The sequence below is a fragment of the Ischnura elegans genome, chromosome 7 (genome assembly GCF_921293095.1).
Source record: "Ischnura elegans chromosome 7, ioIscEleg1.1, whole genome shotgun sequence".
Lineage (NCBI taxonomy): Eukaryota > Metazoa > Arthropoda > Insecta > Odonata > Coenagrionidae > Ischnura > Ischnura elegans.
The window spans coordinates 96,022,593-96,034,012 of NC_060252.1; the positions used below are offsets into that span (position 1 = coordinate 96,022,593).

Below are 11,420 nucleotides of genomic sequence, written 5' to 3' on the forward strand. Positions count from 1 at the left end.
TTCGTGAACAGTTAAAGAGATATATCCGACGAATATTTGAAGACTTATTTTGTTACTTGGTGGAAATTTTATTTCTTTATGATGAGTTGCAAACCTTGTAATTTCACAGAAATATGCACTGAAAACACCCAACGCATTTGACGGCACTAATACATATTCATTTTGGATAAAAGAGAACAGGTCTTGTGTCCGCTCATGGTACTTCGCAAAGCGCTTCATGTAAACCTATTGTTAGAAAACTTTTAAAATAAATAATTCTCAAAGGCACCGTTAGTGACCAATATGCACAGTAAGTGGCAAAAGTTTCGTTATAGCATCAAAGGGGCATTAAAAATGAAAAGATTATTTACAAAATTTGTATCGAAAACCAAACATCAGCAAACGATTCTCAAATTTGGTTGGGAAAAATTGGGCAATATTTCATTCTCTTTGGTGAAGTTATAGCTTAAACTTTTCGATCAAATGCTTTAATTTCGTTTGCCTTACGCTATGAAAACTTTACTAATATCATCATGTCCTTTGCTTTGCATCGAGATCTTCGCAAAACCAAATGTGCATGCTGTTTTCATGCATAAAAAGTATCAGCATTTGGAACACTCACATCATATATTTCTTTTGGGGCCACAAGCTGCATTGATACACGAAAGAAACATGAAAAATTTTTACGTTTGTTGGAAGTCTGTTTTCCTCACGTCCAATATCAAAATTAACGTTTTTTTAAAATGACAGCGCTAATCCATCCATCCATTTAGTTAAATTAATAGCTATTTGCGCCTACGTTAGCGTTCCTTATAGGTAAAGAATTGTTTATGCTATTAGTTTCCTGCAACGCTTTTCTCTGGGGTAAATCACCCTCTTAAGAATTATCTCCCCTACAGTTACGTCATACTTTTCTATCTTACAATTTAGTGCTTCAATTTTTACATGACTTTAAATATTTTTAAATCCAACAAAAGAACCTAAATTTTTAATCTCAACCGCTAATACTACTCGTTTTCATGAAAACTGGATTCTTGCGGTCCCTTTTGAGATTTTTGACTTAGTATGAGGTAATAATTGACCGTGGCGAATTCGCGCATATGCTATCAGAAATTTAGCCATCACTCAAATCGGATGGCAAATTAGGCTTCACCACTTTTCACGCTCACGGTCTCACGAGTAATTCGGGAGCTTTTATGAAAAAATAGCGTGATCCGTAACCGAGGAGAATTTATGAGCCCCAACGACGCCCAAACCGGACACCTAACGGTGAAAAAAGTAAGATTTCTTTCTCACCTTGAGTATTCGCGTGTGAAGCGAAGTGCTAATTGCATGGCGAATTAAAATTTTTGAATATGTTATCCATTGACTTCGTGAATTCAAAAAAAGCAAGCTTTCACACATTTTATTTATCTTCATTGCTCAGAAAAACACCGTTTTAAACTCTTTTACAGCGGGGGAATCTGATAAACAACATAGGACGATCATAAAAATTCATGCCAGGCAAGACTCGAACCCACGACCTTCCGTTAGGTAACTATACTGCCACCTCCAGCAACTTCAAAATATTCTCTCTAATTCCTTATTTTATCACTTAAATTATCCTCCTTTACGAGGCAAACTTTACGCACAAAAGTTGCACTTTAAAATCACTAATAAATGCAAAAGAAAGCCATCGCTGACTTCTTGTGTTTGAGGACGTTCCCTGATTGGTCGTGGAAAATTCGTGATTTTGACGTCAAAAATTCCCTATATAAGACATTACCACGAAACATATAGCCATGCTTCATCTGGGGACCTCAGCAGAATATCTGGCGAAACTGTTGATAATCATTGCCAACGTACTCGGAAGGAACCCGAAAATGTTTACTTGTTCCATTCAACGCAACCTGCGAACTGACGTCATCATGCACATCGTCGTCATGCATAGCTCGGGAAAGGGTGCATTATTAATAGTTCAGACGAGAAAAATCAGGGATGTTTTCTCAGTTCAAGACAGCAATGAAATCGTCACTTAAAGGAATCAATACATATAAAAACTGTGCACACATTTTCTGGTCGTCTTTAGAGCCCAAATTGGTGAATAACCGCTACTGTTGGTCAAGTTTCACGCCAAACGTCACTCATCCGATATGATAGTAAGGATAAGTTTCCCTCTAAAGGATACCTGAGGCACCCCATGATATATGCATCCATCCACATGAATTTTAATCATATTTCCTAATTACATTCGCCTTTTATCCCACCAAACGCTAAAAGGAAACTGCTTTTACTCCGGCCATAAATCGAGTACCTTAATCGAACAACCTTCCCAACTGAAAACCCATGAGCACTTGCGTTCGAATCAACCTTGGATCGATAAAAATTTCACAAGAAAGCGTGTCTGTATATTTTCTCATACAGCCGCGGTTGAATAGAGAAATGCATCAAGATCGAGTTGAAGAGGGAGGGACACTGTCTTAATTTTTTTTCATTTTTTTTCCTCGAAGGAATTTAAATCGCTTCATTTAGAAATTTATGACCGAATGAATTAACCGCTTCAGCCGTGGGCATCGTATGAGATCATGTCATTTCCATAGGGATATCTCTCTTTCCCAGAATTCAACAGATTGACTGCGCTCTGTGACTGTTAGGGTAGTCATCAACGTTAAATAAAAGTGGAAAAGGCTTCTCTTTTAAGTATTTAAAGCCCGGCTGCATTTTTAAAAAATTCAGTGATACACTTTCATTCCCCCTCCCCAGAAACCATTCATAGATTTTCCTCGTAAGCATTACGAAATAGAAATCTGTGGTATTTGACACATAAATTATATAAACACAAATCGATAGAAAAGGTCCGGATGATGGTCGATCTATATTTTTTTCGAGCCAAGGATATCATTTCTAGTCTCACTGGAAAACTTATGGCCAGCCTGCGATTATCATTTCATTTTTTAATATAACCATCGGAGAGGTAACGATATGAATTATTCAAATTTATTGCCAGCTCAAGTGGACACATAATAAATATCCTCTCCATAACTGTAAATATTTTAGCACCTATAACTTATTCACGGAAAGTTAAATTCGTCCGAACTTTGGTTCCAACGATGGCTTTATAAGCGGAAAAGGTAAATTAATTCTGTTATTAAAAGGCGCCCTATAAAAATCAAGGCATACCTTTCTTTTCGAGTTTAACATCCTCGACTAGGAAAGGGGAAGGTCCATTCTCATTCATGAGTAGGTTGAATAGAGACGTGTGATCAAACTTGAGGTCTTTTCTACCAGACTTCGTTGGAAATCGCGTGTGCGATGATTGGCCACCCTAAGTGGTCGTCGAAAAAGAATCGTTGAAGAATAAGCAATGAATCATGTTTAAATTTAATGTCTATATGTGATGCTCATAATGGAATTGTAATTCCAGATGAATCCTTCTGACACCTCAAAATAAAACCCTCAAAGTGCGAGGTGACTAGGAGAAAGGAAATGGTCCCACTGCGCTTAGTATGTGATATTCACTCGCCCTTGGCTTAGTGCAGGATAAGCTCTACCCTCACCTATCCAAACCAACCTTCGGGTTGAAGCACTTTGCGCGTGCATTTAAATTAATTTACATTGAATAATGCATCTTGAAAATCTTCTGAGACATAAAGCTGGGGTGCGTGTAATACCAGATAACAAAATGACCTACTTATTTCAAATCTCTGCATAATTTGGGTCATTGTTAAGTAAAATAAATATGTAAAACATTCGCCCATGAGAAAAAAGTGGGGATTAAATTTCATTTCGCGGCTTCAGTTAACTGCACGCAACTCGGGGAGCGAAAAATTAGCTCTACCACGGTATCTGAGGTGAAGATCAGCTAATTGGACTCTCGGGTAGTAATTAATTCCAAATCTCGCAAGAGAAGTTTATCACATTATTGCAATTACCTGAAGAAAATTTTAAAAATTCATTGTTTGCTAACTCACAACTAAAACTCGTTGAACAGAGACGAAGCTTAATCAATTCACATAACGAAGTTTCAGTCAGCATAAGAGGATATAAAAATGAAAAATTAGTACTACATTCCTCCGAGTAAGAAAAGCGAAAACCAAATTATTCCACACTGTGATGTTACTTGATTGGATGTCGCCATGGGAGAGGTTTTATCGACGCAATGATGCATGGTCTACCGCGCACCAATTTACGCACATCTGCCAAATACTAATCGCAATTTCCTGATCCACCTGCGAGAGATTATTGATGCTCAGTAAGGAGTGGCCATTCGTCGAAACACAATGCATCATGGTGAGGCATGGTCCACCGAGCACCGAATTATGCAAATCGGCCACATACCAACAACTGATCGATATTTCACTGGTCCACCTGCGAGGGATAATTGATTTTCAGTACGGAGCGGACTTTTGTTGAAATAAAATGCAGGTACACCGTTCAATTGTCGCTGCAGGAACAGATAGGAGAAGGTTGCTCTATTAAGATGCATAATTAAACCAGAGAAAGAAATCAAAGCCTAAAAGTGGGTCCTACAACTGAAACCTAAAGTAAACCAACTATTAACCAAATAGGAGCCTACATTATGTTATCAATATTGCATTCTACTGAGAATAGGATTCCTTGAGTATTAAAGAAGAATTCTGGCGGTATCCTTTTCTTTCGTGGACTTCCCTCTTCCATTCATTAGTCCCTTATTCCCTTAGTAGCTTAGCTTAGTCCCTTTCATTCCATCTTTAGTATAGTGTGGATCATCCCTAAGGGATGCAACTGCCATGAGAAGTAGCTTATGGATGAGCTTTACTCTTCAATTCACAATAAGGCATTCATAATATAGTATTTCTTGGAGTTTAGGTCATTTATATAATAGGTTTCAGCCAACGTTTCGATTTATTTTTAAAATCATCTTCAGGGCTCTAAACTTTGAACAAACATCAATAAATATGTTCAAAGTTCAGAGCCCTGAAGATGATTTTTTTTTAATCGAAACGTTGGCTGAAACTTATTTTATAAATGACCTAAACTCCAAGAAATACCATATTATATATTAAACAAGGTCAAGAAAAGGGGAAAAAAATAATAATAAGGCATTCTCCATTTAATTCCGTCTATAAATCCATTTCCATTCCTTCTCCTACCTCGTTTAAGCAACATCCTACCCTCTAACACTGTTTTCAGGATACCCTCTCCGCTCAGCACTTGCTCCATCTGTACCTTCTGTATCCTCCGTATATCCTCAAGAAGCTGTCCACCATGACCAACACTTTGTTGTTCATCGTTATGCACTTCCACTTCACCTTCTCTATTCTTCGCCACACCCACATCTCGAATGCCACCAGTTTTCTCTCGTCCTCCTCGCCGCCACGTTTCCACATAGTAAAGAGCTACACTTCAGATCCAACTCTTCAATAACTTTTTCTTTAGACTCTTACATAACGATCCTCCCAGCCCCAGTCTGTTCATGAACTCCTCCTTAGCTAACGCAATTCTCTCCCTGATGTCCTTACCACTGTATCCGTTTCCCTCTAATTGCTGCCCAAATAGTAGAATTACTCCACCTACTCATGTTTTTACCCACCTACTTTTATCTGGAGTCTCAGATTTCTAGCTCGTGATGCTTTTACAAAACCGCAAAACAATGGTTTACCTGTGATTTATTCCTCACAATACCCGTCTTACGCATTCAATAGAGCCTACATCTCACTGTCAAACCAACTCTTGATCATCCGCTAACCTAACCATCAGGAGAAAATTCATCCTTTCAAATACCCACAAAAAAAGCTTGCATAGTAAAGTGTACATGAAGCAAAAAATAAAGAAGTCACAACGCACAATCACTACCACACTCTCGTAGGTCTAACAAAAGCGAAACTGCAATAAATTCACACGTTGAAGTTTCATTCTAAAGCTCACGATCCAAAAGTGAAAAATTAACACTACCTCCGCTGCGAGCTTCAAAGGCGAAAACCAACTAATTCCACACTATCAGATTACTTAATTGGTTATCGCCGTGAGAGAGGTTTATCATCTCAATGAGACATGGCCTACTGAGCTCCAAGTTATGCAAATCTGCCATAAACTAATAGGTATTTCACTGGTCCACCTGCGAGGCGTTATTGATGTTAAGCACGGAGAAGCCATGCGTCGAAGTACAAAGCTTATTTACCGAGGGAAGGTATATATGCATTCAATCCTGGAGGAAACACATTTCAACGCAGACTGCCTTATTAAGATACATGACCGAAGTAGAAGGGGGATCTTGAAGCAGGTAAACTATTAACCCATCACAGAGGAATTTTTGTGTGGCAGACGAACCACACGTGGCGGTCGGAAAAATCCTGTCTTTTTAATGACCCGAAAGAGACTGTTCTCTCTATCACGGGGCAAGCAATAAAGTTGTTCCCTCCCTAGTTATTCATACATAATACATTTGGGTGTAATTGTAATGCCCCTTAAGCTCAGCGACCACTCGCATAAAGCAAGCAGCGGGAGAAGAGGGCGCGGACTCGCTTCGGAGAAATATACGCACACAGCTCGCTTTCCCCGAATAAAGAAGTGAAACAATAAAAATCAAGGCCCGGGAGACCGTGCGACATCTATTTCGAACGCTTTTATTTATTTTTCGGCCGGAAAGCGCCCCGCGGATCTCGAAATAATAACACTAAAGCGGCCATACTTCAGGAGATCAGCCCTCATGCCTCTCCGCGTGATGCCACGAGGAGCTCCAAATAAAAAAAATTAGACTGCGCCCGTCTCCCTTCATGTGACTTTATTGCCATTCACTTGGTCCGTATTTAAGGAGGTTGGGACCAGAAACGAATCATGTGTCATATCCATAAATATTTCAAAATATGATCCTCTGACTGTATTTCATCGAATGACGGCCATAAAAATAGTCTCTGTGAGTATTTCTGGAAATTTGAAATCCACATTTTTACACAGCCTCTTACGTTACAACTTATCTAAGCATGGGATGAAACCTGAATACTATATAATCCAGAAAAGAATAGATACCTTCGGGATCAGGTAGTGGAGGAGGATGCTGATGATAAAATGGACCGGTAGGGTGAGAAATGAGGAATTACATAGAGATGAATTGGAGAAGAAAGGAAACTATGGATCAAGGTGGCCCAAAGAAGAACGTGGTGGATGATTCGCAACGTAATGAGGCACGGAAGTTTCACAGGAAACACAATGGATGGAAAAGTTGACGTAAAAGTCCCAAGAGGAAGACCAAGTGATGAATATACTTAGGACAGATACAGATTGATGCGGGGAAGAATAGCCAGGTAGGTAAAGGAACTGGCATAGGATATGGAGAAATAAAGGGCTAATTTACAGTAATTATAATATAATTATAATTATAATAACAATAATAATAATGTTTTATTATAATAATATTCTTATCCTCCTAAGTAAATTTTAGGATTGGGGTAGGTACTATGAATGAATCAATAGTAAGAAATACAGATGTCATTTATGAGTAACAGACGAAATATTCCTCATTATACACAAATCAAGGTAAATGTAAAATTCAGGGCGGTACTTTTTTTATTTAATAGCAAATGAATTATGTTTTTGAAGTTAATTCATGTTAGCGATAATAGCGTTACGATCACCTTCGATAGTATTAAATTAAGGGAAACTGACACCGAAGATTATAAAAGTGAGGAGTTAGATAGAGTGAGATTTGTTCATTTTGTAATAATTAGGCGGATTTTTCAACAAAAGCACTCCTGATTAATCAAACCCGGTTGTCTACGCAACAATATCATCTTATAAAATCGTTTCTGCCTTAATTTCGTGGAAGTTCAATACATCCATGATGAAAGAACACAAATGGTAATTTTCACACTTATAAAATGCCCAAAACTTAACAACCATGGTTTCAACACATTGTGTCACCTTGAAAATGACGCAATGTTGAAACTGTAGCATTTGAGCCAGGATCGGAATTGAATCGATATTGGGGAAAATTGCACCTTCAAAAAAGAAAAGCTGACTTTAAATTTATTTAGCGATCATTCAACTCTATCATAGACTTTCCTGCATTGCTTTGCCTCGTCAATTTCAGAGTTCTACTTAAATCTACCTGCCTTCATTCTTTATTCCATTCGCCTATCCCTGGATTAGCTCTAATCAAACGTTCACTAGATTGGCGCATGTCTTCCCTAATTAAATCTTTGCCAAACAACACCGATTCCTGTTTTTCTCTCCTCAAACTCTTTAATCAGATTTAAAATGTCTCTTTTCCCAGAATATAACTAATCAAGTGCAAAACGTTTCATTTCAACCGAGATCTCCCTTGGCATTACCCCATCTATACACATATTGTTTGTGTATTTTGAAGTTGTCACTGAGCATGTTTGTTTTGTTTGGGTTCGTTTTGATTGCATTGTTTTACATATCTTACTGTGCCTCAGTAAAATGGTGGTATTTTGACATACGAACAATTAAACGATAAGGAATACATTTCAACATAAGGAATGTACATACTATACATCCTAATTTTAGATTTAACCATCCATGGACGTCGTCTTGGATGGAAATTCTTTTTGATAGTCACATACGGTAAAAATAAAAGGTTTGAATCGAGCATTGGCAACGATACCTTCTTCAAAGGGGGCACACATCCTCAGAATCTCAAGAAAATAGAGAAATTTAATGAAAAAATAAAATCAAGCTCCCGTATTGAATGTCGTATATAATTCTTCTGAGGATCTAACCATAAACTTCCGAACATGCCGTATTGAAATTGAGTTGAGTGGTGTCTTTGATACATCGCTGTCTTTTTACTTCTCCTTTCTATATTATTTTCATATTATGTTTAATCGGAAAATATCTTTTTCCATCATTCGCAGTGTTGTAGTGCATAAAACGTGTAATAAGCGAATTAAACACTCAAATGAAAGGCTCCGATATTGCGTGTTCTTTTAATGTTCACGTTAATTTACCGGTCAATTTAAACTGAGCAAAAACCTACGTTGATTTTTGCCCTGATTTCATTAGGTTCCGCGCTATTATTTCCTTCCCTGCAATTGAGCTAGGGACACTAGAAGCTCACGCTGAGTTCTCCGTACGGATAATTTATAGCTGTTTTAAAAAATGACCCAAAAAGTAATTGCATCTATTGGTTCGAATGTTATGAATACCTATCCTTTGAAATACTGAATTTATTGCATAAGTGATGACGCATATAGTGAGACGCATATAGATGATAACCAATGATTTATAGAATGTGATGACGCATATAGTGAGTTTCTTTCGATAATACTAATAGACATCAGTGTAAAATCTCTAAATATCCGTTAGACTTTGTAGTAATGGAGCCTTTCATTCATAAATGAAGTCATTAAAACTGTTTAAATTCTAGGATGGAAGACAATTTTGTGAAGTTATTAGGTAACTTCTTCACTTTTGAGGTCGAAAGTGCCCTAACATGGCATTAATTTAGGAGTAAATCTGGTCGATTCGTCAAAAAATGCAAAGGGCGCACAGAAAGAGTTTGAAAACAATGTCAAACGAATTTCTCTAGGAGCCGCTAGAAACTCGAGACTGCGCGCTAGGCTTAGGCTTATCATAGGCTCGTAATACTTCAGCAATTGAGAATAGATATATTTCAGCTCTATATGGAGGACATCATATTAGGACCGTACTATATTTCTGCATCAAACAGAAAAGATATTTTAAGAGAGATATTTTACCTAACGAATTCCTTATTCCCCCAAAACTAAGGACTTTATTTTATGACGCGAACGAAGGCGCCCATGCGATGCCACTCCATGTGACGTCACAGGGACCTAGTTTCTATACGACTAGATAGGAGTTTTATTACATCGTCTGAGATTACCAATGCATGCATGAGGCACAGAGCTCAGGGAAACGTCTCTTAATAATCACCTATTAAAACTGCCTATGGTCGGAAAGTTTCCTTCGTTTGATAAGGTATTCATAATCCTTATTTAAGCCAAGCGCTACCTGCTAGCAGGGTACTCTGCTACCTGCTGGCATCCTGCGTCGTATCAGCGCTCAAAGCCTCGCCCCAAGGACACCTCACTTGCGGCAGCGGGAACCAGAACGACGTCACACGGAGTTTTCCCAGCATTCATACTTTGTCGTCGCGTTTTCGCGCCATTGAAAATTTTCATTTGTCATTTATTATTTTCATTTGAAGATTTGGCCGTTTTGGAGCTACTCTCTCCATCGAAATAATGATTCCCTTCAAGTCATTTTTTTAACGATCTTTGCTCGGAAGACCACGGCTTCGTTCCTTCTAATCGTGCAAGTGATTTAAACGCGTCTTGGCGTGGTCCTACCGTCCTCAAAACATTCTGTCGGCTCTAAAACAGCGGGGGAGGGAGGAAGAGAGAGTTGGGAGTAGAATACGGCACAAGGTAGGTGAGGCATGGGGCGTGGACGGAGGGGGTGTGCGGGCGGCGGCCATCTTTCCTGAGCCCACGCACTGATGAAGCCATTTCCTCCCTGACAGCAATCCGGGAGTTTGGAGTCCAGTTAACCGTTAAATTCCACGATAAGGCCCCCGAATGAGGTTTTACAGAAGCCCAGAAAAACCGGGTATGCCCAATCCTTCTATTTATTTTTAAAAACTATATTTGGTTCAATTTTAATTTCAATATTTTTAATTTTTTTATTTAAATTATTTTTCAAATACAGCCGTGATGACAATTTGGAGTATATTTTAGAGCACACAATTAAAAGGCAGAGAGCAGATAGCCCCTTCAACCTCCAAAAGGAGTATAAGTTACCGCCTTATTTTGTTGCTGCTGATTGCTTCATGACCATGTCCCTTTTCGAGTTTTGCAGGTCAATATCAGGACCTGAGTGAATTCATAGAGGGAGTATTTTTTGTGCCTGAGATGAGAAATAAATATTGTGTATTAAATAAAGGAATTCAATCCATTGACGTTCACATGAGTATCGCGAAACATTTTTGTTAAGTAAGCGAGGCGTAGACCTTCCCAAGAATCTATGCTGCGTCCGGTAGATTAATTACAATTTGATGTAATGTTAATTTTATGGCAGGTGAATGTGACTGAGGGATGTCAGACCTAAAATTTGAAGTCGAAACTTACGAAGGCGTCGGTGGTGTAATGGTCAGCATAGTTGCCTTCCAAGCAGTTGATCCGGGTTCGATTCCCGGCCGACGCATATTTTTTTTCATTTTCTGTTAAGCCAGAGGAAATGAGCTCAAAATTTACAACTAAATTTGCAGTTACTGTGAAACTAAATGTGAAATTAAAATGTAATTTCACTTTTTCTCAACCATTCCAATGCACATGACGCTCAATGGGCAGAAATCGAAAAAAAACTGGCCAAAAATGATTTTTTTCGCTTATCGTCTCGGAAAATAACCATTATGTTTTCTAATTAAAGAATAGTGAAGACATTGTTGAAATAAATTTATTTCTTAGTCATTTTTCTAGAGCAGGAGACATTTGTGAAGTTGA

The 11,420-nt window shown here is 38.3% G+C and overlaps 1 non-coding gene across 1 annotated transcript; it reads left to right on the plus strand.

The window, feature by feature from the left end:
- The first annotated feature begins 11,049 nt into the window (after window positions 1-11,049).
- Window positions 11,050-11,121, plus strand: Trnag-ucc. The gene has a single exon. It is a non-coding gene; the product is annotated as a tRNA-Gly (tRNA).
- Window positions 11,122-11,420: the final 299 nt, after the last annotated feature.